This window comes from Symphalangus syndactylus, chromosome Y (assembly GCF_028878055.3).
Source record: "Symphalangus syndactylus isolate Jambi chromosome Y, NHGRI_mSymSyn1-v2.1_pri, whole genome shotgun sequence".
Lineage (NCBI taxonomy): Eukaryota > Metazoa > Chordata > Mammalia > Primates > Hylobatidae > Symphalangus > Symphalangus syndactylus.
In genome coordinates, this window is record NC_072448.2 from 9,457,353 (window position 1) to 9,483,463 (window position 26,111).

Here is a 26,111-nt window from a genome sequence, read left to right on the forward strand (position 1 = left end):
CTGGGATGACAGGCATAAGCCACCATGCCTGGCAAAAATTTTATTTTCTGAAACAGAAATTGATGGCCAGGTGTGGGGGCAGGTGCCTGTAGTCCCACCTACAGTCCCACCTACCAGGGAGGCTGAGGCAGGAGAATCGCTTGAACCTGGGTGGTGGAGGTTGCAGTGAGCCAAGATTGCACCACTGCACTCCAGCATGGAGGACAGAGTGAAACTCCATCTCTAAAATAAATGCATACATAAATAAATGATTCGGGAGAAATAACTGATATTAACAGAGCTTCAGATGGATAGTTTAGCAAGGGATATTAAAATCCCCAAGTCTAGCATATGCATTGGACAGAGGAGGATACTGAGGTTCAGAGTGGCCGCAAGAGTTGGTAAATATCCAACAACAGTACTCACTCTACAAGCATTTTAGAGGGAGACATAATTTCCTTAGATAGTCACTGGAATATATTTTTAACCCACTCAGAGGAAAGAGGAATAAAATGGGAAAATCAGTAGAACAGACTGAGAATAAATATTTCAACCATTGGGACATGAAGGTTGAGGCTAAGAGCAGACCCATGTGAGATCTGCATCCTCCAGTTCAGGGTCACGCCCCACCATGTCCACCCCTGGGCCACAATGGCACTAAGAGTCCTGTAAACCAAGACAGTAGGGTTACGCTGGGTTGATGGAGGCTGTAGGGTGAAGCTAGGGTTGTGAGTGGTTCAACTGTATGTGGGTCAGAGTATTCTCCTGTCTACACTGGATCCAGGTAGATGTGGGGCAGGCTCTCCTTCTTGTCTACACTGGGTCTAGGTGGAGGTGGGGCAGGGTCTCCTCCTGTCTACACTGGGTCCAGGAAGACATGGGTCATGGTTAGGGGACTGTAGGGTTCTGCCAGGGTGGTGAATAGGGAATTGTAGGGTTATGCCAGGGGTCATGGGTAGGGGACTGTAGGGTTACGTTAGGTGTGGTGAGCAGGGGACTGTAGGGTTACACTGGGTGTGGTGAGTAGGGGACGGTAGGGTTACTCTGGAGGTCATCAGTAGGAGACTATAGGGGTCATGAGTAGGGGAGTGTAGGGTTACACTAGGTCTGGTGAGTAGGGGACTGTAGGGTTACACTAGGTGTAGTGAGTAGGGGACTGTAGGGTTACACTAGGTGTGGTGGTGATAGGGGACTGTAGGGTTACACTAGGTCTGGTGATAGGGGACTGTAGGGTTACACTAGGTGTGGTGATAGGGGACTGTAGGGTTACACTAGGTGTGGTGATAGGGGACTGTAGGGTTACACTAGGTCTGGTGATAGGTGACTGTAGGGTTACACTAGGTGTGGTGATAGGGGACTGTAGGGTTACACTAGGTGTGGTGATAGGGGACTGTAGGGTTACACTAGGTGTGGTGAGTAGGGGACTGTAGGGTTACACTAGGTGTGGTGATAGGGGACTGCAGGGTTACACTAGGTCTGGTGAGTAGGGGACTGTGAGGTTACATTAGGTGTGGTGATAGGGGACTGTAGGGTTACACTAGGTCTGGTGATAGGTGACTGTAGGGTTACACTAGGTGTGGTGATAGGGGACTGTAGGGTTACACTAAGTGTGGTGATAGGGGACTGTAGGGTTACACTAGGTGTGGTGATAGGGGACTGTAGGGTTACACTAGGTCTGGTGATAGGTGACTGTAGGGTTACACTAGGTCTGGTGATAGGGGACTGTAGGGTTACACTAGGTCTGGTGATAGGGGACTGCAGGGTTACACTAGGTGTGGTGATAGGGGACTGTAGGGTTACACTAGGTGTGGTGATAGGGGACTGTAGGGTTACACTAGGTGTGGTGATAGGGGACTGTAGGGTTACACTAGGTCTGGTGATAGGTGACTGTAGGGTTACACTAGGTCTGGTGATAGGGGACTGTAGGGTTACACTAGGTGTGGTGATAGGGGACTGCAGGGTTACACTAGGTGTGGTGATAGGGGACTGTAGGGTTACACTAGGTGTGGTGATAGGGGACTGTAGGGTTACACTAGGTCTGGTGATAGGGGACTGTAGGGTTACACTAGGTGTGGTGATAGGGGACTGTAGGGTTACACTAGGTGTGGTGATAGGGGACTGTAGGGTTACACTAGGTCTGGTGATAGGGGACTGTAGGGTTACACTAGGTCTGGTGATAGGGGACTGTAGGGTTACACTAGGTGTGGTGATAGGGGACTGTAGGGTTACATTAGGTGTGGTGATAGGGGACTGTAGGGTTACACTAGGTCTGGTGATAGGGGACTGTAGGGTTACACTAGGTGTGGTGATAGGGGACTGTAGGGTTACACTAGGTGTGGTGATAGGGGACTGTAGGGTTACACTAGGTGTGGTGATAGGGGACTGTAGGGTTACACTAGGTGTGGTGATAGGGGACTGTAGGGTTACACTAGGTGTGGTGAGTAGGGGACTGTAGGGTTACACTAGGTGTGGTGATAGGGGACTGCAGGGTTACACTAGGTCTGGTGAGTAGGGGACTGTGAGGTTACATTAGGTGTGGTGATAGGGGACTCTAGGGTTACACTAGGTCTGGTGATAGGTGACTGTAGGGTTACACTAGGTGTGGTGATAGGGGACTGTAGGGTTACACTAGGTGTGGTGATAGGGGACTGTAGGGTTACACTAGGTGTGGTGATAGGGGACTGTAGGGTTACACTAGGTGTGGTGATAGGTGACTGTAGGGTTACACTAGGTGTGGTGATAGGGGACTGTAGGGTTACACTAGGTGTGGTGATAGGGGACTGTAGGGTTACACTAGGTGTGGTGATAGGGGACTGTAGGGTTACACTAGGTGTGGTGATAGGGGACTGTAGGGTTACACTAGGTGTGGTGATAGGGGACTGTAGGGTTACACTAGGTGTGGTGATAGGGGACTGTAGGGTTACACTAGGTGTGGTGATAGGGGACTGTAGGGTTACACTAGGTCTGGTGAATAGGGGACTGTAGGGTTACACTAGGTCTGGTGATAGGGGACTGTAGGGTTACACTAGGTGTGGTGATAGGGGACTGTAGGGTTACACTAGGTGTGGTGATAGGGGACTCTAGGGTTACACTAGGTCTGGTGATAGGGGACTGTAGGGTTACACTAGGTGTGGTGATAGGGGACTGTAGGGTTACACTAGGTCTGGTGATAGGTGACTGTAGGGTTACACTAGGTGTGGTGATAGGGGACTGTAGGGTTACACTAGGTGTGGTGATAGGGGACTGTAGGGTTACACTAGGTGTGGTGAGTAGGGGACTGTAGGGTTACACTAGGTGTGGTGATAGGGGACTGCAGGGTTACACTAGGTCTGGTGAGTAGGGGACTGTGAGGTTACATTAGGTGTGGTGATAGGGGACTCTAGGGTTACACTAGGTCTGGTGATAGGTGACTGTAGGGTTACACTAGGTGTGGTGATAGGGGACTGTAGGGTTACACTAAGTGTGGTGATAGGGGACTGTAGGGTTACACTAGGTGTGGTGATAGGGGACTGTAGGGTTACACTAGGTCTGGTGATAGGGGACTGTAGGGTTACACTAGGTGTGGTGATAGGGGACTGCACGGTTACACTAGGTCTGGTGATAGGGGACTCTAGGATTACACGGAGGGTCGTCAGTAGGGTCTGTGGTTTCACTTACCAGTAGGTTTTCCATGCCAGGCTGGATATTCTAGAAACAAAACAAAACACAATACAAGACTCACTGTTTCCATTTCTAAAACACTTTAGATGGTTCACACAGTGTCTCCCCTGGTGTGGACACCTAATGGGAAAGAGTCCCTGAGGAGTGGTGGGCAGGTCTCCCTCCAGAAACCCCGAATCTACAAGACAGGTAGGATGAGGAGCTGCCAACACAGAATTCTTCCTGGCCAGATATCTTCGTGTGACCCATCCAGAAAGGGCCCACTGGCCTTGGGGCAGGGTGTTCTCCTGTCGTCCAGGCAGATATGGAGCAGGCTCTCCTTGTCTATACTGGGTCCAGGTGGTTGTGGGACAAGATCTCCTCTTGTCTACACTGGATCGAGGTGGATGTGGGGCAGGGTCTCTTCCTGTCTACACTGGGTCCAGGTGGTTGTGGGACAAGAGCTCCTCCTGTCTACACTGGGTCTCCGTGGAGGTGGGGCAGGGTCTCCTCCTGTCTACACTGGGTGCAGGTGGAGGTGAGGTCGGGTCTCCTCCTATCTACACTGGTTCCAGGTAGACATAGGGCAGGGTCTCCTTCTGTCTACACTGGGTCTCCATGGAGGTGGGGCAGGGTCTCCTCCTGTCTATACTGGTTGTAGATGTAGGTGGGTTTGGGTTTTCTCCTGTCTACACTGGGTCCAGGTAGACATGGGGCAGGCTCTCTTTCTTGTCTACACTGGGTCCAGGTGGTTGTGGGACAAGATCTACTCTTGTCTACACTAGATCGAGGTGGACATGGGGCAGGGTCTTTTCCTGTCTACACTGTGTCTGGGTGGTTGTGGGACAAGAGCTCCTCCTGTCTACACTGGGTCCAGGTAGTTGTGGGACAAGAGCTCCTCCTGTCTACACTGGGTCTCCCTGGAGGTAGGGCAGGGTCTCCTCTTGTCTACACTGAGTCCAGGTAGACATGGGGCAGGCTCTCCTTGTCTACACTGGGTCCAGGTGGTTGTGGGACAAGATCTCCTCTTGTATACACTGGATCAAGGTGGACGTAGGGCAGGGTCTCTTCCTGTCTACACTGGGTCCAGGTAGACATGGGGCAGGGTCTCCTCCTGTCTACACTGGGTGTAGGTGGAGGGGGGGTTGGGTCTCCTCCTATCTACACTGGGTCCAGGTAGACATGGGGCAGGGTCTCTTTCTGTCTACACTGCGTCCAGCTGGAGGTGGAGCAGAGGCTCTCCCTTGCTTGTGGCATCGTCCCCCACACCTCCCGGTCCACTTCCTGGTTCCATGGTTGCAGGATCATCTTTGTCCATCCTCCCTGCAACCTCCTTCAAGGTGGCTTCACAGGCCACAGACCCTTCACCTCTTCCTCTGCTACCCGAAGTGCATTCACCCCAGAGTCACCGCTCACCACCCACCCATCCTTCCTTCAGGCCACTTCCCCGGGGATTCCCAGGCTCCTCTGTGGGTGTGTCACACACACCTCCCTCCTGGTGCCCAGCCCCAGGGAGCTGTCACCGACCTTTCTGTGGACGGCCAGCTGGTACTGAAAGTTGAGGTATGACGGCTTCTGATAGGTTCTGGGCTGTTTCCACTGTATGAGGCAGTGCGTCGTGTTGCAACATACAGTGACATTGCCGGGAGGGTTGAATCGTTCTGTAATGGGGGCGCAGGACACACCCCTGAACCTGAGAGGTCCTGTCTACACTGAGTCCAGGTGGACGTGGAGTAGGGACACCTCTTTGACTACACTGGGTGCAGGTGGAGGTCAAGTAGGGACACCTATTCGTCTGCACTGGGTGGAGGTGGAGGTGGTGCAGTCTCCTCCTGTCTACACTCGGTCCAGGTGGACGTGGAGTAGGGACACCTCTTTGTCTACACTGGGTGCAGGTGGAGGTGGGGCAGGGTCTCTTCCTGTCTACACTGGGTCCACGTGGAGGTGGAGTAGGGACACCTCTTTGTCTACACTGGGTCCAAGTGGCGGTGGGGCAGTGTCTCCTCCTGTCTACACTGGGTCCAGGTGGATGTGGACTAGGGACACCTCTTTGTCTACACTGGGTCCAGGTGGAGATGGGGCAGGGTCTCCTCCTGTCTACACTGGGTCCAGGTGGATATGGAGTAGAGACACCTCTTTGTCTACACTGGGTCCAGGTGGAGGTGGGGCAGGGTCTCCTCCTGTCTACACTGGGTCCAGGTAAACGTGGAGTAGGGACACCTCTTTGTCTACTCTGTGTGGGGAAAAGAAAGAGAGATCGGGGGCTGGGCATGGTGACTCATACTTGTAATCCCAGCACTCTGGGAGGCCGAGGCAGGCGGATCACGAGGTCAGGAGATCGAGACCATCCTGGCTAACACAGTGAAACCCTGTCTCTACCAAAAATCCAAAAAAATTAGCCGGGTGTGGTGGCAGGGGCCTATAGTCCCAGCTACTCAGGAGGCTGAGGCAGGACAATGGCGTGAACCCAGGAGGCAGAGCTTGCAGTGAGCCAAGATCATGCCACTGCACTCCAGCCTGGGTGGGCGACAGAGTGAGACTCCGTCTCAGAAAAACAAACAAAAAAAAGAGAGATCAGACTGTTACTGTGTCTATGTAGAAAAGGAAGGTAAGAAACTCCATTTTGATCTGTATTTTGAACCATTGTTTTGCCTTGAGATGCTGTTAATCTGTAACTTTAGCCCCAACCTTGTGCTCACAGAAACATGTATGGAGTCAAGGTTTAAGGGATTTAGGGCTGTGCAGGATGTGCCTTGTTAACAATATGTTTGCAGACAGTGTGCTTGGTAAAAGTCATTGCCATTCTCCATTCTCCATTAACCAGGGGTACAATGCACTGCGGAAAGCCGCAGGGACCTCTGCCCAAGAAAGCTTGGGTATTGTCCAAAGTTTCCCCCACTGAGACAGCCTGAGATATGGCCTTGTGGGAAGGGAAAGACCTGACTGTCCCCCAGCCTGACACCCATAGAGGGTCTGTGCTGAGGAGGATTAGTAAAAGAGGAAGTCCTCTTGCGGTTGAGATAAGAGGAAGCCCTCAGTCTCCTGCATGCCCCTGGGAATGGAATGTCTTGTGTAAAACCCAATCGTACATTCGTTCTATTCTGACAGGAGAAAACTGCCCTGTGGCTGGAGGCGAGATATGCTGGTGGCAATGCTGCTCTGTTACTTTTTGCTACACTGAGATGTTTGGGTGGAGAGAAGCATAAACCTGGCCTGTGTGTACATCCAGGCATAGTAGCTTCCCTTGAACTTATTTGTGACACAGATTCCTTTGCTCACATGTTTTCCTGCTGACCTTCTCCCCACTATCACCTGTCCTCCTGCCGCATTCCTCTTGCCAAGATAGTGAAAATAGTAATAAATAAATACTGAGAACTCAGAGACTGGTGCCGGTGCCGGTCCTCTGTATGCTGAGCGCTGGTACCCTGGGGTCACTGTTCCTTCTCTATACTTTGTCTCTGTATCTTATTTCTTTTCTCAGTCTCTCATCCCACCTGACGAGAAATACTCACAGGTGTGGAGGGGCTGGCCCCCTTCACACTGGGTCCAGGTAGAGGTTGGGTAGTGTCTCCTCCTGTCTACACTGGGTCCAGGTAAATGTGGAGTAAGGACACCTCTTTGTCTACACTGCGTCCAGGTGGAGGTGGTGCAGTCTCCTCCTGTCTACACTGGGTCCAGGTGGATGTGGAGTAGGGACACCTCTTTGTCTACACTGGGTCCAAGTGGAGGTGGTGCAGGGTCTCCTCCTGTCTACACTGGGTCCAGGTGGAGGTGGGGCAGCTACATGTACAGGAGAGATACCCATTGAGGCAGGGGGTTCAGGATGGGAGGTGAGGATGGGCTTGGTGGGCAGGAGTCACCCTTCTGTGAGAGCCCTGAGCCTGATGAGGCTGGGAATGTCCAATGGGATGAAGAAATCCACGGGTGGGATGTGGTGGGCTTGGGAAGAGGAGAGCATGTGGGCATATGGGGCTGGCTTCAAGAGGCCAGCCAGGAGTGGGGCACTGGGACACAAAGATATGTTGGTGAGGAAGAAATGAACAAAAAGAGGAAGGAAGGAGGAAAGGAGTGAAGGTGAAGGAAGGAGAGGGAGAAGGAAGGAAGGAAGAAGGGAGGGAGAGAGGGAGGGAGGGAAGGAAGGAGGGAGGAAGGAAAGAAAGAAGGGAAGAAAGAAGAAAGGCAGAAAGGCAGGAAGGAAGGAAAGAAGGAAAGAGAGAAAGAGGGAGGTCAGGTGCATTGGCTGACACCTGTAATCCCAGCACTTTGGGAGACTGAGACCAGCCCGGCCAAGATGGTGAAACACCATCTCTACTAAAAATACAAAAATTAGGTGGGCATGGTGGCCGGCACCTGTAATCCAAGCTACTAAGGAGGCTGAGACAGGAGAATCTCTTGAACCTGGGAGGCAGAGGTTGCAGTGAGCTGAGATTGCACCACTGCACTCCAGCCTGGGAAACAGAGTGAGACTGTATCTCAAAAAAAGGGAAGTTAAATCAGCTCAGTTCTAATTTGTTACAGCACCAAAGTTACACTTTTTTTTGTTTGTTTGCTTGTTTTTGAGACAGACTTTTGCTCTGTCAATCAAGCTGGAGTGCAGTGGCACAATCTTACCTCACTGCAACGTCCACCTCCTAGGTTCAAGTGATTCTCCTCAGCCTCCTGAGTAGCTGGGATTACAGGCACCTGCCACTATGCCTGGCTAATTTTTGTATTTTTAGTAGAGATGGGGTTTCCCCATGTTGGTCAGGCTGGTCTCAAACACCTGATCTCAGGTGATTGGCCTGCCTTGGCCTCCCAAAGTGCTGGGATTACAGGTGTGAGCCACCATACCTGGCCTCAGTTACACAGATTTTTTTTTTTTTTTTGAGATGGAGTCTCACTCTGTCACCCAGGCTGGAGTGCAGTGGCTCGATCTCGGCTCACTGCAAGCTCTGCCTCCCAGGTTCACGCCATTCTCCTGCCTCAGCCTCTCCGAGTAGCTGGGACTATGGGCACCCACCACCATGCCTGGCTAATTTTTTGTATTTTTAGTAGAGACGGGGTTTCATCATGGTCTCGATCTCCTGACCTCGTGATCCACCCGCCTCGGCCTCCCAAAGTGCTGGGATTACAAGTGTGAGCCACCGCGCCCAGCCAGTTACACAGATTTTAAGGCAAATTCCATTTCATCTATAAACAATAGGAAAATCATATGTGTTATTCTCACCTATTTTCTTTGTGTCCAAAAGTGAATTGAAGAATTGGATGCCAAATTCTCGGCTGGTTCCATCAACCAGAAATTAATTGCAAGACGTTAATCCTGACAGGTTATCCAGGAGACATCCCACATGGGTTCCTGAGTCTTATATGTAATAAGGACACCGATATCCCTCTTTCTCCTGAAGGATTAGAAAGTGTTCAGAGAGCAATTAGGAAAACAAAACAAAACACAAAAACACAAAACAAGACAAAAACAAACACAAAACAAAACACAAAAACACAAAACAAAACCACAAAACAAAACAAAAACACAAAACAAAACAAAAACAAACACAAAACAAAACACAAAACACAAAACAAAACAAAAACACAAAACAACACAAAAACACAAAACAAAACAAAAACACAAAAACACAAAAAGACAAAAACAAACACTAAACAAAACAAAAACACAAAACAAAACATGAAACAAAAACACAAAAACATAAAACAAAAAACACAAAAACACAAAACAAAACAAAAATACAAAAACACAAAACAAAACAAAAACAAACACAAAACAAAACAAAAACACAAAAAAACACAAAACACAAAAACACAACACAAAAAACAAAAACACAAAACAAAACAAAAACAAACACAAAACAAAAAACACAAAACAAAAAACAAAACAAAACACGAAAACACAAAACAAAAACACCAAAACACGAAACACAAAGCAAAACAAAAAAACACAAAACAAAAACAAAAGGAAAAACACAAAAACACAAAACAAAAACAAACACAAAACAAAACACAAAAACACAAAACAAAACCACAAAAACACAAAGCAACAAAAACATGAAAAAACCCAAAAACACAAAAGAAAAACACAAAAACACAAAACAAAACTAAAAAACACAAAAACACAAAACAAAACAACAAAAAACAAAACAAAACAAAACAAAAACAACAGGCCCAGTGCGGTGGCTCAGCCTGTAATCCCAGCACTTTGGGAGGCCAAGGCAAGCAAATCACTTCAGGTCAGGAGTTCAAGACGAACCTGGGCAACATGACAAAACCCTGTCTCTACTAAAAATACAAAATTTAGCTGGATGTGGTGGCGGGCGCCTGTAATCTCAGCTACCTGGGAAGCTGAGGCAGGAAAATTGCTTGAACCCAGGAGGTTGAGGTTGCAGTGAGCCGAGATGGTGCCATTGCACTCCAGGCTGGGCAACAGAGCAAGACCATGTCTTAAAAGAAGAAAAAGAAAAAAAAAACCAGCATGATTTTTCTCCCATCCCTCCATTCCTCATAATTCTTCACATAAGGTGAACATTTACTTTGAGTTTTGTATGTACAAAAAATACTGGACGTCACAGGGGGGCCTTCGGACCCCTTGCCCAGGTGCAGTTCATGAAATCCACATTGTAGATGAAACAGGAGAAATTCTGAGCAGCGGTACCCTCCCTTCCTGGGAAGAGGCAGAAACAAAACAATTTTCACTCTGAAGTTCAACAGGATGTACTTTGATGCTGGTGGGATGGTGGGGGGTAGTGCTGTAAATGGATCCCAGAGATGTCTTGCTTACCTGAGTTTGGATAAAGCAGTTTTTGCTGAAATCCTTTGACTGGTATTCATGTGAACGTCAAATGTGACTCCTCCATGCAGACAAATTTCACGAAATGTGCATGAACATTCGTTGTTACCGAGCTGAAGAGTTGCAACCAGACAGAACCAATTAGGAAACAACCTTCTGTCTCCTACATTCTTCAGGCTGGAGGGCATTGGCACAGTCTCGGCTCACTGCAACCTCCGCCTCCCAGGTTCAAGGGATTGTCCTGCCTCAGCCTCCTGAGTAGCTGGGATTACAGACACCTGCCACCACATCCAGCTAATTTGTGTATTTGTAGTAGAGACAGGGTTTCACCATGTTGGCCAGGCTGGTCTCAAACTCCTGACCTCAGGTGAGACACCCGCCTCGCCCTCCCAAAGTGCTGGGATTACTGGCATGAGCCACCACGCCTGGCCATGGTATTGGTTTTTACCTGGATTTGGCGACACGCAGCTGCCTCCCTTTGTGAAATCATCCCCCTATGCTTCCTGTGAGGACTCTGAGTGGATACGTGGAATACCAGCTTGCAGGTGAAAACTCAATCTGATACTCTAGCAGTGCTGAAAGTATCAGACTAGAGGCCAGGTGCAGTGGCTCACACCTGTGATCCCAGCACTTTGGGAGGCCAAGGCGGGTGGATCACTTGAGGTCAGGAGTTTGAGACCAGCCCGGCCAACATGGTGAAACCCTGTCTCTACTAAAAATACAAAAATTGGCCGGGTGTGGTGGCAGGCACCTGTAATCCCAGCTACTTGGGAGGCTGAGGCAGGAGAATCTCTTGAACCTGGGAGGCACATGTTGCAGTGAGCTGAGATCGCGCCCCTGCACTCCAGCCTGGGCAACAGACAGAGACTCCATTCCCCCCAAAAAAGGGTCAGACACAGTGGCTCACACCTGTAATGCCAGCAGTTTGGGAGGCCGAGGCAGGTGGATCACTTGAGGTCAGGAGTTCGAGACCAGCCTGACCAACATGGTGAAACCCCGTCTCTACTAAAAATACAAAAATTAGCCATGCATGGTGGTGGCCACCTGTAATCCCAGTTACTTGGGAGGTTGAGGCAGGAGACTCACTTGAACCTCGGAGATGGAGGTTGCAGTGAGCCAAGATCACACCAGTGCATTCCAGCCTGGGCAACAAGAGTGAAACTCCATCTCAAAAAAAAAAAAAATGTATGTCATCTGGGGTAACATAGCAAGATCACCCATCCATCCTTGTAAGGTCTATCTATAGAATTGATTATCAATCTCCCAATCATCTATTATCACCTATCAGTCAATAAATCATCTATCACCTATCTATCGATCATCTGTATTTCTCTCTTCCTCTCCCTCCTCTTCTGTTCTCTCTTTCTCTGTGTTTCTCCCTCCTTCCCTCCCCTCTCCCCTCTCTTCTCTCTCTGTCTCCTGTGTTCCAAAAACCCTGACCTTAATCCTTTGGGGGACCAGGATGGTGACACAGTGACAAAGTCACTGACAGTTTAGTTTTCTCCACCCTTCTTCCACCACAGACCCAGGCGCACATCCAATTGCATTTGCCAGGATTTCTGTCATCTTGGGGTAAAGTAAGCTCTTGGGCTAAAATATGGTAAAATATGCTCTGCCTCAGGGAATCAGTCTCTGGTACACATTGCGGACATGAGCCAACAGCACTTTCCCAGTCCCCCTGAGATTGTGGCTCTGACATTTCTCCAAATATCACACTTGTGTTGTGTCCGTGGCCCTCTTGCTTTTATTTAATTTGATTCATTATTATTATTTTTTGAGACAGTGTTTTGCTCTTCCTGCCCAGGCTGGAGTGCAATGGTGCCATCTCGGCTCACCACAACCTCCGCCTCCCATGTTCGAGTAATTCTCCTGCCTCAGCCTCCCGAGTAGCTGGGACTACAGGCATGCAGCAGCACGCCCAGCTAATTTTGTATTTGTAGTAGAGATGGGGTTTTACCATGTTGGTCAGGCTGGTCTCGAACTCCTGACCTCAGGTGATCCGCCTGCCTCCACCTCCCAAAGTGCTGGGATTATAGGCGTGAGCCACTGCGCCCAGCCGACCCTGTTGCTTTTAACTCAGAAAGAGCTGTGTAAAGGACAGGGGTTGAGCATGGGAAATTCGTCTCACGCAGGGTTCCACGACTTTGTTCTTGTCAACTAAGAAACATCTGCTGAAGGTTGTATTTTCTTGGCAGTCCCAGCTTAAATTCATCGTCCTGGAGTCAAACCTCACATTGAGACTAGAGGCTGGTACCACTGTTCGCGGATCTGCAAGGAGTGGGCACTGCATTCAGAATTTCCTCTTTTCCTGTTTTCTTTTCCTTTTTTTTTTTTTTTTTTGAGACGGAGTCTGGCTCTGTCGCCCAGGCTGGAGTGCAATAGCGCGATCTTGGCTCACTTCAAGCTCTGCCACCCAGGTTCAAGTGATTCTCCTGCCTCAGCCTCCTGAGTAGCTGGGATTACAGGCACTGACCACCATGCCCAGCTAATTTTTATATTTTTAGTAGAGATGAGGTTTCACCATGTTGGTCAGGCTGGTCTCGAACTCCTGAACTCAGGTGTTCCACCCACCTCGGCCTTCCAAAGTGCTGGGATTACAGGCGTGAGCCACAGCACCCAGCCAGCCCTATTTTCTCTCCTCCCACCTGGCTCTGGGAGGTGAAGTTCAGGGCTGGAGCCTGCTGACTTTCCTCTCACCCACATGGCCCCAGGACGTCCCACATCCTCAGGTATCTGTTCCTCCCTTGTCTATCTTTCCTCGTTTTCTCAGCCTCCTTGCTATTTCTGAAAAAGGAGATTTCTACTGCAGAAATACTCAAACATCACCTGAACACTGAGGGTGGTGGCTCACGCCTCTAATGCAAGCACCTTGGGAGGCTGAGGCAAAAAGCTGACTTGAGCCCAGTAGGTTGAGATCCACCTGGGCAACATAGCAAGTTCGCATCTCTTAAAAAACACAATTTTTTAAAAAAATTTAAATTAGGCAGGCATGGTGGTGCACGTCTGTAGTCCCAGCTTGCTCTTTCTCCACATAGAGATGTTTACTGCAGAAATCATCAAAAACTGGCTGGGCTCAGTGGCTCATGCCTGCTATCCCAGCAATTTGGGAGGCTGAGGTGGGTGGATCACCTGAGGTCAGGAGTTCAAGACCAGCCTGGCCAACATGGTGAAACCCTGTCTCTACTAAAGATACAAAAAAATTAGGTGGACATGGTGGTGGGTGCCTGTAATCCCAGCTACTCAGAAGGCTGAGGCAGGAGAATCGGTTGAACCTGGGAGGTGGAGGTTGCAGTGAGCTGAGATTGCACCACTGCACTCCAGCCTGGGAGACAGAGCAAGACTCCATCTCAAAAAAAAAGAAAAAAAAATCAAAAACCAGTCTTGGCAACATAGCAAGATCTCATCTCTATAAAAATTTTTTAAAAAATTAAATTAGCTTGGCATGGTGGTGTATTTCTGCAGTCCCAGCTACTTGGGAGGCTGAAGTGGGAGGATACTTGATCCCAGAAAGTTGAGGCTGCAGTGAGCCGAGATCATGCCACTGCACTCCAGCCGGGAAGACAGAGCAAGACCATCTCTCAAAAAAAAAAAAAAAAAAAAAAGAGAGAGAGAGAAAAAACCGCTTGAATGAAAACAGGCAAAGGCTCTTTATACAGAGTGATGTGGCTCTGAACACCATTCCCAAACTATGGAACCTTGGCAGTTTAAATAAAGCCAAAGGAATTTGAGAAAATTGCACCAAAAGAAAGCTGTCTTTGTCTGTCTTCCCCGAACCAGGTCACAAAAACCTGGAAATATTTGCCTGAAGCAGACCCTCACACCCTCAGTCAAGAGGGTCCCTCCCGGAAATGCAAATCAAAACCACAATGAGTTATCATTCCACACCAGTCACAATGGCTATTATCAAGAAGTCAAAAAACAAGAGTCTGGGTGTGGTGGCTCACAGCTGTAATCCCAGCACTTTGGAAGGCCGAGGCAGGGGATCACCTGAGGCCAGGAGTTGGAGACCAGCCTGGCCAACATGACAAAACCCCATCTCTATTAAAAATACAAAAATTAGCCAGGCGCGGTGGCTCACGCTTGTAATCCCAGCACTTTGGGAGGCTGAGGCGGGCGGATCACGAGGTCAGGAGATCGAGACCACGGTGAAACCCCGTCTCTACTAAAAAAAAAAATATAAAAAACTAGCCGGGCGTGGTGGTGGGCGCCTGTAGTCCCAGCTACTCAGAGAGGCTGAGGCAGGAGAATGGCGTGAACCCGGGAGGCGGAGCTTGCAGTGAGCTGAGATTGCGCCACTGTAGTCCAACCTGGGTGACAGAGCAAGACTCTGTCTCAAAAAAAAAAAAAATTAGCTGGGCATGGAGGCGGGCTCCTGTAATCCCAGCACTTTGGGAGGCTGAGGCAGGTGGATCACCTGAGGCCAGGAGTTTGAGACCAGCCTGGCCAACATGACAAAACCCCATCTCTACTAAAAATACAAAAAATTAGCTGGGCCTGGTGGCAGGCACCTGTAATCCCAGCTACTAAGGAGGCTGAGGCAGGAGAATCGCTTGAACCCAGGAGGCTGAGTTTACAGTGAGCTGAGATTAAGCCATTGCACTCTAGCCTGGGCAACAAGAAGGAGACTCTGAAAAGAAAGAAAAAGAAAGAGAAAAAGAAAGAAAGAAGGAAAGAAAGAAAGAAAGAAAGAAAGAAAGAAAGAAAGAAAGAAAGAGAGGGAGAGAGAGAGAGAAAGAAAAGAAAGAAAGAAAGAAAGAAAGAAAGAAAGAAAGAAAGAAGAAAGAAAGAAGGAGAAGAAACAAGGAGAAAGAAAGAAAGAGAGAGGGAGGGAGGGAAGGAGGGAAGGAGGGAAAGAAAGAAACAATGGAAGGAAGAAAGAGAGAGAAGGAGGGAAGGAAGAAAGAAGGAAGGAAAGAGAGAAAGGAAGAAAGAAGGGGCTGGGCGTGGTGGTTCACACCTGTAATCTCAGCACTTTGGGAGGCCAAGGTGGGTGGATCATGAGGTCAGGAGATGGAGACCATCCTGGCTAACACGGTGAAACCCCTTCTCTAGTAAAAATACAGAAAAATTAGCTGGGCATGGTGGCAGGTGCCTGTAGTCCCAGCTACTCAGGAGGCTGAGGCAGGAGAATGGCATGAACCCAGGAGGCAGAGCTTGCAGTGAGCCGAGATCACGCCACTGCACTCTAGCCTGGGTGACAGAGTGAAACTCCGTCTCATAAAAAAAAAGGAAGGAAGGAAGGAAAGAAGGAAAGAAAGAAACAATGCAAGGAAGAAAGAGAGAGAGGGAAGGAAGAGAAAGAAAGAAAGAAAGAAAGAAAGAAAGAAAGAAAGAAAGAAAGAAAGAAAGAAAGAAAGAAAGAAAGAAGGGAGGGAGGGAGGGAGGGAGGGAGGGAGGGAGGGAGGGAAGGAAAGAAAGAAGGAAAGAAAGAAACAATGAAAGGAAGAAAGAGAGAGAGAAGGAGGGAAGGAAGGAAGAAAGAGGAAGAAAGAAAGAAGAAATGAATCAGGAGGGAGAGAAGGATGGAAGGAAGGAGAGAAGGAAGGATGGAAAGAGGGAGGGCAGGAGGAAGGAAGGAAGCAAGGGAGGGAAGAAGGGAGGGAGGAAAAAGGAAGGAAGCAAAAGAAGGAAGGAAGGAAGGAAAGGAGGAAGGAAGGAAGAAGGAAGGAAAGAAGGAAGGCAGGCAGGAAGAAAGAAACGCTTTGGCCCCATGTAGACATGGGTCCTCATCCTGGCCCCATCACTACCTGGATGACTGTTGGGTTAAACCGTGGAGGTATCTCAGCCTCCGTTTTCTCATCTGTAGAATGGGTGGATGGGCATTAACAGCAGAAAACGAGGTGAGACAAGAGGAGCTCTGAGCTTCTGGTGGGTTGGCTAGTGCTTATTGGGTCCTTCATAAATATTAGAGATGAAATGCAGATGGACCCAGGTATCCAGATAGGTCTCCAGATGCAGGACATCTAAACAGGGGCCACAGAGAAGGTTCAGCCAGGTTTCCGTACTTACCCGATTTCTCTGGGATCAGGAGAAATGCTGGGTGTGGCAACTCACAGAGCAGAAGGCTTGTCACCAGGAGAAGCATGGTGCTGGTCAGAGGGAAGGGAAGAGCTGCAGGAGAGAAAATGTCACACTGTGAGAAGGGTGTCTCTCCCAGTACATTCCTGGCAGGGGACCCAAGGGAGGTGATTTGGGGAAACAAACCCAGGATGGTGGTCAGCTGCTGACCTGGTCAAATGAGGAGTCATGGCCAGCTGGGAAAGGTCTGCAGGGCCATTATTCTGTCTACCAGATGGGACTAGGCTGTGGGCATCTCTGGGGCCATTATTCTGTCTACCACATGGGATGAGGACGTGGACATCTTTGGGGCCATTATTCTGTCACACGGGGATTAGGACGTGGACATCTTTGGGGACATTATTCTGTCTACCACATGGGGATTAGGATGTGGACATCTTTGGGTCCATTATTCTGTCTCTCACATGGGATTAGGATGTGGACATCTTTGGGGCCATTATTCTATCTCCCACATGGGATTAGGACGTTGACATCTTTGGCATCTCAAGATGGTCAATCTAGAGTCAAGCTTCCATGGTTCATGGGTCATGGCTCAGCTGACCTTCACTAGGGAACCCATAGCTGACACTAACGGTGGGTTCTAACACATTTCAAGGAAATTGCAGTCACTTTTATTCATTTCTCATAGCTTTACTTTCTGTTAATAATTAGTGGATTAGGAGAAATAAATTAAGAAAGGATGGCTCAGGTTTTAATTTTCATAATGGGCTTTTTGTTTTGTTTTGATCTTTTGTACTTTTTTTTTTTGAGATGGAGTCACACTCTGTCGCCCAGGCTGGAGTGCAGTGGCACGATCTCGGCTCACTGCAACCTCCACCTCCCAGGTTCACACCATTCTCCTGCTTCAGCTTCCCAAGTAGCTGGGACTACAGGGGCTGCCACCACACCCAGCTAATTTTTTTTTTTTTTTTTGTATTTTTAGTAGAGACAGGGTTTCACCATGTTAGCCAGGATGGTCTTGATCTCCTGACCTCGTGATCCACCTGCCTTGGCCTCCCAAAGTGCTGGGATCACAGGCGTGAGCCACCACACCCAGCCTTGCTCTTTTATACTTTTTAAAAAATCTTGACTTTTGCAACAGCTATAAAAGGCAAGTGAAAAAAAAAAAAACAAGAAGAGGAAGAAAAAAAGGGTGAGTACATAAAACGACGTGAATGAATTTTAAATACTTATGACTAAGGGAAAGAAGCCACCTTGAGATGGCTGCAGACGGAGTCATTCTAACACTTGGACACCGTGGAAAGGACAAAATCATGGAAATAGTAAAAAGATCCGGAGTTGGTAGGTGTTGGGCAGAGGGAGGTATGAATACATGGACCTCAGAGGATTTTTAAGGCAGTGAAACTACTCTTGATACCCCTTTAGGCAAAAAAAGGAAGAAGAAGCGGAAGAAGAAGGAGGAGGAGAAGGAGGAGGAGGAGAAGGAGGAGGAGAAGGAAGAGGATGAGGAGAAGGAGCAGGAAGAGAAGGAGGAGGAGGAGGAGAAAGAGGAGGAGAAGGAGGAGGAGAAGGAGGAGGAGGAGAAGGAGGAGAAGGAGGAGGAGGAGAAGGAGGAGAAGGAGGAGGAGGAGAAGGAGGAGGAGGAGAAGGAGGAGAAGGAGAAGGAAGAGAAGGAGGAGAAGGAGGAGGAGAAGGAGGAGGAGGAGAAGGAGGAGGAGAAGGAGGAGAAGGAGGAGGAGGAGAAGGGGGAGGAGGAGAAGGAAGAGAAGGAGGAGAAGGAGGAGGAGAAGGAGGAGAAGGAGAAGGAGGAAAAGGAGGAAGAGGAGGAGGAGAAGGAAGAGGAGGAGGAGAAGGAGGAGGAGGAGGAGAAGGAGAAGGAGGAGGAGGAGAAGGAGGAGGATAAGAAGGAGGAGGAAGAGGAGAAGGAGGAGAAGGAGGAGGAGGAGAAGGAGGAGAAGGAGAAGGAGGAGGAGAAGGAGGAGGAGGATGAGAAGAAGGAGGAGGAGAAGGAGGAGGATAAGGAAGAGGAGGAGGAGGATAAGGAGGAGGAGGAGAAGAAGGAGGAGAAGGAGGAGGAGGATAAAGAGGAGGAGAAGGAGAAGAGAAGGAGGAGGAGGAGAAGGAAGAGAAGGAGGAGAAGGAGAAGGAGAAGGAGGAGGAGAAGGAGGAGGAGGAGGAGCAGAAGAAGAAGGAGAAGGAGGCGGAGGAGGAGGAAGAGGAGGAGAAGGAGGAGGAGGAGAAGGAGAAGGAGAAGGAGGAGGAGGAGAAGGAGGAGGAGGAGGAGAAGGAGGAGGAGGAGGAGAAGGAGGAGGAGGAGAAAGAGGAGAAGGAGAAGGAGGATGAGGAGGAGGAAGAGGAGGAGGAGGAGGATAAGGAGGAGGAGGAGAAGGAGAAGGAGGAGGAGGAGGAGGATAAGGAGGAGGAGGAGAAGGAGAAGGAGGAGGAGGAAGAGGAGGAGGAGGATAAGGAGGAGGAGGAGGAGGAAGAGGAGGAGGAGGAGGATAAGGAGGAGGAGGAGAAGGAGGAGGAGCCACAAACTCAACCAATTGTCAGCCAGAAAATGTTTAAATTCATTTATAGTGTGGAACCCCCATTTTGAGTTGTCCCGCCTTTATGAACCAAACTAATGTATTTCATTTTTTTTTTTTTTGAGATGGACTCTCGCTCTGTCGCCCAGGCTGGAGTGCAGCGGTGCAATCTCAGCTCACTGCAACCTCCACCTCCCGGGTTCAAGCTATTCTCCTGCTCCAGCCTCCCAAGTAGCTGGCACTACAGGTGCCCGCCATTATGCCAGGCTAATTTTGCATTTTTAGTAGAGATGCTGTTTTGCCATGTTGGCCAGGCTGGGCTCGAACTCCTGACCTCAGGTGATCTGCCCGCCTCAGCTTCTCAAAGTGCTGGGATTACAGGAGTGAGCCACTGCACCCGGCCTTTGTGGAATGTTTAGTTCAAGCGTCTGCACCTGGTGGGAACCACCCTGAGCTTCCTGCTCCAAACCTCCTCTCTGAAAGATTGTGTGTCTCGGCCGGGCGCAGTGGCTCATGCCTGTAATCCTAGCACTTTGGGAGGCCGAGGCAGGTGGATCGCCTGAGGTCAGGAGTTCAGGACCATCCTGGCTAACACGGCGAAACCCCGTCTCTACTAAAAATACAAAAATTAGCCAGGTGTGGTGGCAGGCACCTGTAATCCCAGCTACCCAGGAGTCTGAGGCAGGAGAATCACTTGAACCTGGGAGGCTGGAGGTTGCAGTGAGCCGAGATCGCACCACTGCCCTCCAGCCTGGGTGACAGAGCAAGATTGCAACTCAAAAAAAGAAAAAAAAAAAAAAAAACCATTGTGTCTCTCAGACCGTTCCTCTGCAAGAGGTATCTCGCTTGCTAAGGGGAAGTAAAAGCATGTAGGCCACACCTGTTTCTTCTTCTCCTGCCCCTGCCCCCTGCTCATCTGTAGCCCACAGGACATAGGGATGTAGCCGCTTACCCCACTGGACTGCGGCACCCCACTTCTTGGAGCCTGCTTCTGGGTCTTGCAGGTGTTTCTGGGCACTGGACAGACTCTCCTGTGGCACCCTAGAGATGCATGTTCTGTCTGGGTGGGCCTGACCTTGAGATTCAGATACAACAGATACAACTCCCCAGGTGGTGGTAACAGGTGTAGAAGTCCTGTTCTATGAGACTGGCCCCCTCTGCTGAGTCACTAAATGTTTGGAAGATTTGTGTACTTCTCTTGCACTACTTATTATTATTATTTATTATTATAGTTATTTTAGAGGTGGTCTTGCTCTGTCTCCCAGTCTGGAGTGCAATGGCACGATCTCAGCTCGCTGCAACTTCCACCTCCCAGGTTCAAGCGATCCTCCTGCCTCAGCCTCCCAAGTAGCTGCGATTACAGGTGCCCGCCACCACGCCCAGCTAAATTTTGTATTTTTAGTACAGACAGGGTTTCACCATGTTGGCCAGGCTGGTCTCAAACTCCTGATCTCAAGTGATCCTCCTGCCTTGGCCTCCCAAAGTGATGGGATGACAGATGTGAGCCACCACGTGTCCAGCCCTCTTGGTTGACTTATTTATTTTTTGGAGATGGAATCTCACTCTGTCACCCAGGCTGGAGTACGGTGGCACCATCTCGGCTCACTGCAACCTCTGTCTCCTAGGTTCAAGCGATTCTACTGCCTCAGCCTCCGAGTAGCTGGGACTACAGGTGCCCACTGCCACACCTGGCTAATTTTTGTATTTTTAGTAGAGAAGGGGTTTCACCATGTTGGCCAGGCTGATCTTGAACTCCTGACCTCAGGTGATCCACCTGCCTCGGGCTCCCAAAGTGCTGGGATTATAGGCATGAGCCACTGTGCCTGGCCTCTGGAGTAGCTAGTCTCTCACTATTTTACTTTCCTAATAAACTTGCTCGCCATGAATTTTTTTTTTTTTTTTTTTTTGAGACTGACTTTCATTCTGTTGCCCAGGCTGGAGTGCAGTGGCACCATCTCGGCTCACTGTAACCTCCGTCTTCCAGGGTTGAAGCAATTCTACTGCCTCAGCATCAGAGTAGCTGGGACTACAGGCATGCACCACCACGCCTGGGTAATTTTTGTATTTTTAGTAGAGATGGGGTTTCACCATGTTGGCCAGGCTGGTCTCGAACTCCTGACCCCAGGTGATCTGCCCACCTCAATCTTCCAAAGTGCTGGGATTATAAGCATGAGCCACCGCACCCGGCCGCTGGAGTAGCTATGCTTTCACTATTTCACTTTTGTAATAAACTTGCTTTGGCTTTGCACTGCCGACTCACCCTGAAATGTATTTTTTTTTTTTTTGAGATGGACTGGCTCTGTTGCCCAGGCTGGAGTGCAGTGGCACAGTCTCCGCTCACTGCAAGTATCGCCTCCCGTGTTCATGCCATTCTCATGCCTCAGCCTCCCAAGTAGCTGGGACTACAGGCCTGCATCACCACACCTGGCTAATTTTTGTATTTTTAGTAGAGATGGCGTTTCACCACATTGGCCAGGCTGGTCTTGAACTCCTGACCTCGTGATCCACCTGCCTCTGCCTCTCCCAAAGTGCTGGGATTACAGGCGTGAGCCACCATGCCTGGCCGCCCTGAATTCTTTCTTGCGTGAGATCCACGAACCCCCTCTCTTGGGGGCTAGATCCGAACCCCTTTCCTGTAACAAAAGCACCTTTGGTTGGTGCTTTAAAGGAAACATGAGATGGAGCGGGAAGGGGTTATAACAAGCGACTTCTAAGCTTTCTGTCATTTCTTCACCTCCTTTCCCTATCTTCTCAGCTACTGTGTAAGATTTATTTATTTATTTATTTATTTATTTATTTATAGATGGAGCCTCACTCTGTCACCAGGCTGGAGTGCAGTGGTGCGATCTCGGCTGACTGCAACCTCCACCTCCCGGGTTCAAGTGGTCCTCCTGCCTCAGCCTCCCAAGTAGCTGGGATTGCAGGTGTGACCCACCACACCTGTCTGCTACTGTGTAAGCTTTCTAGAAGGCCAAAATATGCCTCCCCAGATAAGACTGTGGGAAATCAGTATATGCCACTCCAAAATACATTTCGCCCCAAAATATATTTATTTGACATATTTTGTAATGGTCCTGCAAAACTGTCTCTTGGCTGGGCATGGAGGCTCACGCCTGTAATCCCAGCACTTTGAGAGGCTCAGGCAGGCAGATCACTTGAGGACAGGAGTTCAAGACCAGCCTGGACAATATGGTGAACCACCGTCTCTACTAAAAATACAAAAATTAGCCGGGTGTGGTGGTGGGCGCATGTACTCCCAGCTACTCGGGAGGCTGAGGCAGGAGAATCACTGGAACCTGGGAGGCAGAGGTTGCCATGAGCCAAGATCATGCCACTGCACACCAGCTCGGGCAACAGAGCGAGACTCCATCTCCAGTAATTAAAAATAAATAAATAAATAAATAAATAAATAAATAAATAAATAATAAATAAACAAACATAAAACCAAGCTACTGGCCAGGTGAGGTGGCTCACAGCTGTAATCCCAGTACTTTTGTAGGCTGAGGCAGGCAGATCATGTGAAGTCAGGAGTTCAAACCAGCCTGGCCAACATGGTGAAACCCTGTGTCTACTGAAAAACAAAAACAAACAAACAATATTTAGCCAGACATGGTGGTGTACCTCTGTAATGTCAGCTACTTGGGAGGCTGAGGCAGGAGAATTGCTTCAACTCTGGAGCCAGAGGTTGCAGTGAGCTGAGATCGCTCCACTGCACTCCAGCCTGGGCGACAAAGTGCGACTCTGTCTCAATAAATGAAACAAATAAAATAAAATACCCGGACACGGTGGCTCACACCTGCAATCCTAGCACTTTGGGAGGCTGAGGTGAGCAGATCACGTGAGGTCACGAGTTTGAAACCAGCCTGGCCAACAGGGTGAAACCCTGTCTCTACTAAAAATACAAAAAAATTAGCCGAGCATGGTGGCGGGTGCCTGTAGTCCCAGCTACTCAGGAGGCTGAGGCAGGAGAATGGCGTGAACCCGGGAGGTGGAGGTTGCAGTCAGGTGAGATCGCGCCACTGCACTCCAGCCTGGGTGACAGAGCAAGACTCTGTCTCAAAAAAAAAAAAAAAAGAATACAAAAATTAGCTGGGCATGATGGCGGGTGCCTGTAGTCCCAGCTACTCGGGAGGCTGAGGCAGGAGAATCACTTGAATCCAGGAGACAGAGGTTGCAGTGAGCTGAGATTATGCCACTGCACTCCAGTATAACAGACTGAGCGAGGCTTCATCTCAAAATAAATAAATAAATAAATAAATAAATAAATAAATAAATAAAATAAAGTAAAATGAGGAAACAAACAAATAAATAAACAAAAACATATAACACCAAGCTGCCGCTCAACCAGCTTGGATACGTGTTCTCAGGATCTCTTTAGACTATTTTCCTGGGTCTTGTTCACTCATATTTGGCTCACAATAAACCTCTTCAAATATTTTGCAGTGTTTGGCTTTTTTTTGTTTTGTTTTGTTTTGTTTGTTTTTTGTTTTGTTTTGTTTTGTTTTGAGACAGACCGTCTCACTCTGTTGCCCAGGCTGGAGTGCAGTGGCGCGATCTTGGCTCACTGCAGCCTCTGCCTCCTGGGTTGAAGCGATTCTCCTGCCTCGGCCTCCTGAGTAGCTGGGACTAGAGGCACCCGCCACTACACCCAGCTTATTTTTGTATTTTTAGCAGAGACGGGGTTTCACCATGTTGGCCAGGCTGGTCTCGAACTCCTGACCTCATGATCTCCCCCCCTCAGCCTACCACAGTGCTGGGATTACAGGTGAGCCACCGCGCCCGGCCGGCTCTTTTTCTTGACAGGTTCATGCGTCTCTTCTGCCTGGAGACCTTTCAGGAGGATGTACCTTGTCATGCTGCTTCAGGAGGATGTGCACTGTCTCAGAGGGAACGTGACATGTTAAATTTGTCATAGGTCAGACAGTTCCTCATTCAGATTCTTCTGCCCTGAGTTCTCACTTCTATCCTCGTTCATCATTACGGAGCAAAACATTTCAGTTCTTTAGACTTCACTTAAAAAAAAAAAAATCCCCAACCACATTACTGACAGGCCAAAGGAAGCATGTACAGGGTTCTACGCAAGCATCACCGCTTCTCAGATCTGCTGTCTCCACGGATTTTCCCGCTGTAAACTGTGAAAGGTAAATAAATCTCAGGACCCCAAAATCACGAGGGCAAGGAAAAGGTCATAGTGGAGACTGTCTCAGGCAATCCCGCCTCCCATTTTATTCGTAAATAAGGTACTACAAAGATTTTAAAAATTACATACCGGGGCCGGGCCCCGTGGCTCATGCCTATAAACCCAGCACTTTGGGAGGCCGACGCTGGTGGATCACTTGAAGCCAGGAGTTTGAGATCAGCCTGGCCGATGTGGAGAAACCCTTTCTCTGCTAAAAATACAAAATTAGCTGGGCATGGTGGTGCGTGCCTGTAATCCCAGCTACTCAGGAGGCTGAGGCAAGAGAATCGCTTGAACCCAGGAGGCAGAGGTTGCAGTGAGCTGAGATCGTGCCACTGCACTCCTGCCTGGGTGACAGAGAGACTCCATCTCAAAAAACAAAACAAAACAAAACAAAACAAAAAAGGACTACATATCTCCCTCACAATTTGGCCACAAGGAAATCCTTGGAGACAAAGGACAAACAGAATTCAAAGTCTGATTTTTTCCTCTCCCCTACCTTTTTTTTAAAAAAATTTTTAAAAGGAGGTTCGCTTTGTTGCCCAGGCTACAGTGCAGTGGTGCGATCTTGGCTCACTGCAACCTCCGCCTACTAGATTCAAGCAATTCTCCTGCCTCAGCCTCCTGAGTAGCTGGGATTACAGGCACCCGCCACCACACCACACCTGGCTAATTTTTGTATTTTCAGTAGAGACGGGGTTCCACCATGTTGGCCAGGCTGGTCTCGAACTCCTGACCTCAGGTGATCCACCCAACTCGCACTCCAGAAGAGCTGGGATTACAGGGGTGAGCCACCACGCCTGGCTCCTCTGCCCTATTGTTCATGTAAAAATGCAGATTTAGGGCCGGGTGCGGTGGCTCATGCCTGTAATCCCAGCACTTTGGGAGGCCGTGACGGGCAGATCACGAGGTCAGGAGATCGAGAGCATCCTGGCTAACACGGTGAAACCCCATCTCTGCTAAAAATACAAAAAAAGTAGCCAGGCATCGTGGCGGGCGCCTGTAGCCCCAGCTACTCGGGAGGCTGAGGCAGGATAATCTCTTGCACCCGGGAGGCAGAGGTTGCAGTGAGCCGAGATCACGCAACTGCACTCTAGCCTGGGCGACAGAGCGAGACTCTGTCTCAAAAAAAAAAAAAAAAAAAATGCAGATTTATTGAGCCAGACTAAACTGTGTATTCTGTGGAAGACTGATCAAGGACACAAATGAAACCTTTTGTCACTTAGGGACTTACCAGACATCATTAATGCATATCTTACACATATTGATTGATGTCTCATATCTCCCTAAAATGTAAAAAAGCAGCCGGACGCGGTGGCTCATGCCTGTCATCCCAGCAGTTTCAGAGTCCGAGGCCGGTGGATCACCTGAGGCCAGGAGTTCAAGACCTGCCTGACCAATATGGTGAAAACCCGTCTCTACCAAAAATACAAAAATTAGCTGGGCGAGGTGGCAGGTGCCTGTAATCTCAGCTACTCGGGAGGCTGAGGCAGGAGAATCGCTTGAACTTAGGTGACAGAGGTTGCAGTGAGCTGAGACCATGCCACTGCAACTCCAGCCTTGGCCACAGAACGAGACTCTCTCTCAAAAAAAAAAAAAAAAAAAAAAAAAAAATACAAAAATGAGCTGCGTCACCCACGCCTGTAATCCCAGATAATCAGGAGGCTGAGGCAGGAGAATTGCTTGAACCCGGGAGGCGGAGGTTGCAGTGAGAGTGAGCCAAGATTGCACCATTGCACTGCAGCCCGGGTGACCGAGCAAAACTGGATCCCCAGCTCCCCGCCCCAATATGTGTGAAAGCAAATTGTGCCCTGTGCATCTAGAGCAACTGTCATCGCGATTTCCTGAGGCTGTGTCATGGGCAGGCATCCTTAACCTCGGCAAAATGACTGAGACCTATCTCAGATACGTCCTTTTTGGTTTACAGGACGTTTTGCAGTCATGGAAAATTATGCAATATCTTTGCGTTTTGTCTATACCGCTTATACTT

General features: G+C 49.2%; 1 pseudogene; it reads right to left on the reverse strand.

The window, feature by feature from the left end:
- The window catches only part of LOC129476667 (granulocyte-macrophage colony-stimulating factor receptor subunit alpha-like), a 33,800-nt pseudogene extending 9,758 nt beyond the window's left edge, over positions 1 to 24,042 (reverse strand).
- Between the last annotated feature and the right edge of the window lie 2,069 nt (positions 24,043 to 26,111).